Source organism: Rhineura floridana, chromosome 4 (assembly GCF_030035675.1).
Source record: "Rhineura floridana isolate rRhiFlo1 chromosome 4, rRhiFlo1.hap2, whole genome shotgun sequence".
Lineage (NCBI taxonomy): Eukaryota > Metazoa > Chordata > Lepidosauria > Squamata > Rhineuridae > Rhineura > Rhineura floridana.
Genome location: NC_084483.1, coordinates 125,861,077 through 125,866,065, shown reverse-complemented (window position 1 = coordinate 125,866,065; position 4,989 = coordinate 125,861,077).

Here is a 4,989-nt window from a genome sequence, read left to right as displayed (position 1 = left end):
GCTGTGAGAAAAGAGACAGTGATGTATGGGTTGTTGATTCTGGAGCCACCCATAGCTTAATAAAGGACAAAACTTTGTTCAGAACTTCACTTCCTGTGAAAGAGGATGTTGTGCTGGCGGATGGCACACACAGAGAGGTGTTGGGAAGAGGTACAGTAAAACTCAGTGTATTAAATACAACTATGACAGATGTATTGTATGTACCAGGTTTGGAATGTAATATAATGTCTGTAAAGAAACTGAATGCAATGGGATATACTGTAACATTTAAACAAGGGACGTGTGAGATACAGAAAGGAGACAAAATCTGTATGAAGGGGTTTCTGAAGGATTCACTGTTTTACATTCAGTTCAAACACGCAGGATGTGCTGTTACGAGTACTAACAGAAAGCCTCATGACAGCTGCGTTCATCTATGGCACAGAAACCTAGGACACACTAGTTTTGGTACAATCATGAAAACTCCCAGTAATAGTGTGGATGTAACACTGAAGGAGTGTGACAAATATATAGAATGTGATGTGTGTAATCAAACCAAAGCCACAGTTGCTCCCATATGCAAAGAGGCAGAGTGTAACACAAACGTACCATACCAGATGATTCATGTTGATTTGGCGGGACCGTTTCAAAGTTCACAAGGGGGTGTCAAGTATTTTCTGGTGATTGTGGATGACTATACTAGGTATAGCACCATATATCTGCTTAAGACTAAAGATGAAGCAGAGGGGAAACTGAAGCAATTTGTAACAAAGGTTGAAGGGCAACATGGTGTGACTATACAAAGAATACGCTCTGATCAAGGGGGAGAATTTACTGGAAAGTCCCTAGAACAGTACTTATCAAAGAAAGGCATAGAACAGAATTTTACTGTACCATTTTCACCATTTCAAAACGGAATTGCAGAGAGGAAAAATAGGACACTTCAGGATGCAACAAGAGCCATGTTGAGGGACTCGGAGTTATCAAACGCTTTTTGGAGGAAATGTATGCTGCTTACATTCAAAACAGGCTATTCCATAGAGCACTTAACACTTAATTTCACATATACGCTTAACACTTAATTTCACATATACGCTCATGGGGTCTGAACTGGCGGTGACCGACCAGGAGAGAGACCTATGCTGCTTACATTCAAAACAGGCTATTCCATAGAGCACTTAACACTTAATTTCACATATACGCTTAACACTTAATTTCACATATACGCTCATGGGGTCTGAACTGGCGGTGACCGACCAGGAGACAGACCTCGGGGTTGTAGTGGACAGCACGATGAAAATGTTGACCCAGTGTGCGGCAGCTGTGAAAAAGGCAAATTCCATGCTAGCGATAATTAGGAAAGGTATTGAAAATAAAACAGCCGATATCATAATGCCGTTGTATAAATCTATGGTGCGGCCGCATTTGGAATACTGTGTACAGTTCTGGTCGCCTCATCTCAAAAAGGATATTCTAGAGTTGGAAAAGGTTCAGAAGAGGGCAACCAGAATGATCAAGGGGATGGAGCGACTCCCTTACGAGGAAAGGTTGCAGCATTTGGGGCTTTTTAGTTTAGAGAAAAGGCGGGTCAGAGGAGACATGATAGAAGTGTATAAAATTATGCATGGCATTGAGAAAGTGGATAGAGAAAAGTTCTTCTCCCTCTCTCATAATACTAGAACTCGTGGACATTCAAAGAAGCTGAATGTTGGAAGATTCAGGACAGACAAAAGGAAGTACTTCTTTACTCAGCGCATAGTTAAACTATGGAATTTGCTCCCACAAGATGCAGTAATGGCCACCAGCTTGGATGGCTTTAAAAGAAGATTAGACAAATTCATGGAGGACAGGGCTATCAATGGCTACTAGCCATGATGGCTGTGCTCTGCCACCCTAGTCAGAGGCAGCATGCTTCTGGAAACCAGTTGCCGGAAGCCTCAGGAGGGGAGAGTGTTCTTGCACTCGGGTCCTGCTTGCGGGCTTCCCCCAGGCACCTGGTTGGCCACTGTGAGAACAGGATGCTGGACTAGATGGGCCACTGGCCTGATCCAGCAGGCTCTTCTTATGTTCTTATGTTCTTATTATGACACCATATGAAAAGCTCACAGGGAGGAAACCGAGACTTCAACACATTGCAAGGTTTGGGGCAAGGTGCTGGGTGCACATACCCAAAGGGAAGAGACATGGGAAACTTGCTCAACGAGCACAGAGGGGAAATGTGATCGGATTCCAGAACGCATATTACCGTATTTGGGTACAAAGTCAGAAAAAGGTGGTGCTGAGTAGAAGCATCAAGATACAAGAGCAAGATTGGGTTCAAAGTACATATGTTGATCTAAATAGTTCACACGATGCATCCACAGAACATGACTTAGAGCAGCAGATAAAACAAGAAGAAGAAGAACAACCTGTTACTGGAGTGGATGGGGAAAACATAGAGGAAACTGTAACATTGAGACTCTCTGAAAGAGCTAACCTGGGGAAACCACCGGAAAGGTTTTGGATTGGCACAATCAGTAGTAAAGAATCAAATAAATACACGGAAAAATATGATGAGGAAACGCTGTATCTAGATTGTGTGAAACCATGATTGTCTGTAATGATTGTAACTCTGTAAAGCAATGTATCAAACATGTATTGTTAGTGCAAATGTATGTCTTTATGGAAAAGGTGGGACCTGTAGACTGCTGTGAAGTATGTGTGTAGAGTTTTCCAGAAAGACAGTACAGTACAGAACTGTCTATAAAGGAGTTAATCTGTGTTCAGGACTGCCAAGGTCAGCTTACAGCAGATGCGGCTGGCGAAGGGCAGTGAAAGCTATATATCCTTGAAAGCGAAAGCACAAACTGTGGGGGATGTTGTTAGAAGTTAGGAGAAGCCAGGAATGCGTTTATGTCTGTAATTTAAAGTCAGTAAAGACTCTTAAACCTATAACTGTCTGCGTCTATCTATCTTGGGTACACTGCTGCTAGCTACAACCAGGTACAACTGGTCACTGGGCATACGCTTGAAATCACCGCTACAACAATATTCCCACCACTCCCAGCCAACACTTTCACTTAAGACTGGAAATTATCCTATTTAGAGCTTTAAAAATATTCATAATGTCCGTTCAAGTATTAAATATGCAAGCAACCAATCAGCTTGGATATCGTGAAAATTCAGAAAGTTGTGACAACTGTAGTCATCAATACAACTTACAGTTAAGTCCTAGAAGACTTTCTCCATTTGTGTTGGATTGTGAGTAACAAGGATTGCATGGAGAATGGGGATCAGCAAAAATTTGCTTTTCAAAATCATCTCCCTTCTGCTAGCGGGATGTCAGGTTAGCAGAACATCACCTGTCTAAAGTCTGGGGCCAACCCTATGCATTTGTATAAAATCAGCTTTAACTTTTTTAAAAAACCCAAACCTTTGGGTTGTATTCAGCATAACACTAACATGGATGTTCTGTCAGTGCAAGGGTTCTTTTTGTAACTGAACGCTCTCTTTCCCCCACATGCTCTCTAAATCTATTCTGGGGGTTCCCCCAATCATCCAGAGCAGATTTGGGGACAGCATGGGGTGCACACTGCGGGAGAAGAGCAGGGAAATCCCATTGTGCTAGCTCAATAATTTAGTTGGATACCACCCCCTGTATCTTCACTGCATTTTTCTTTTCTCTCTCCATTACCCCATCATGCCAAAAACTTGGATAGTTCCCCCTTCAACAGCTTTGAAATCATTTTGAGAAGGTTTCTTTGGTCCAACACTCCTCAACAAAGTGTTTCCCTTTTCCTGACTGGAGGCCGTATCCAAAGAACCGTGTAACCAGTTCCATCAGTTCAAGAGTGCCCTGTGTTTTATCTCAAATACGTTATGCCACATGGCAACGTCTCTTGAAAATGAGGCAAATTTCAAAAGCTATGACATTGGGGTCATCTATTCAAAGAAGAGTAAAAGCCCTTTGCGTGAGTCTTAAGCAGCTGTTTGGATTCCAGCCAGCGTACATAATAAAAATAAGATTTACAAAGATGTGTACAACATTACATTCATCCTTCTAAATCTCATATATCATTCACACATACATACACATATGACACTGTAAATACACAAGTATAAGCAAGACAGCACCACTTCCAGTAAGATTTAAGAATTATAGCAGATAAGAAACTGAATACGAGTGATATAGTGCTGCAAGGAAAAGGCCAGTGCCATTTCAGGTTGTATCTGCAGTCAGATATCTGAAGAAGCAATAGTGCTGCTCTACTCAGCATTAGAAAGAACTAATTTAGATCACTGTGTTTCCCTTCTTTCCTCCCACCTCTCTCACTTATGATTCAATTTTTCTCCCAGGCAGTTAAATATGGAAGTTCTAGATGTGCACATGGGCTGGTCCAACATGCATATTCATTACTCAATTGTGACATCAAATATTATGTTACTTTCTGTAAACTGGCCATTATACATCATCACATAATTGAACAGACCACCTCAGTGGTGACAGTTCACATAAGCATCATTAAATTATTTCTCATGTTTGTAGCTCACCCAAGGAATTTGGGCCAAGATATATAGAGAATAATTGTGCATATTATCCTCATAACAATCCTGCAGGTAGGTTAGACCAAAAAATTAATCTGTCCATGGCCACCCAGAAAACTTCTCAGGTAAGCAAGGATTTGAGCACCTAAGAATGCAGGAGAAACCCTATGAATGCTTTTGGCAATTTGAAAGTTTTGAGTATATAGATCTAAACCAATTCAGAGTATAATTTTTTTTTGTATGTATGCAGTAACTGTAATGTGAGTAGGAACTCAAGTGAATTAGAAGTAATTGTATGGGGGAATCAGTTGGGGGTGGGACCAGCAGGAAAACAAAAGTAGAGTTTTTGGTTATGCAGCAACGCACTGTGAAGTAAAGTTTGTTCCTTCTAACCAGCATTTGTGGTTCATTTCAAATCCTGCAAATATTACATGGTGTCAGAAGGCTACCTAAAAACATAAGGCAGTGAAAAATGGACCAGCTAAA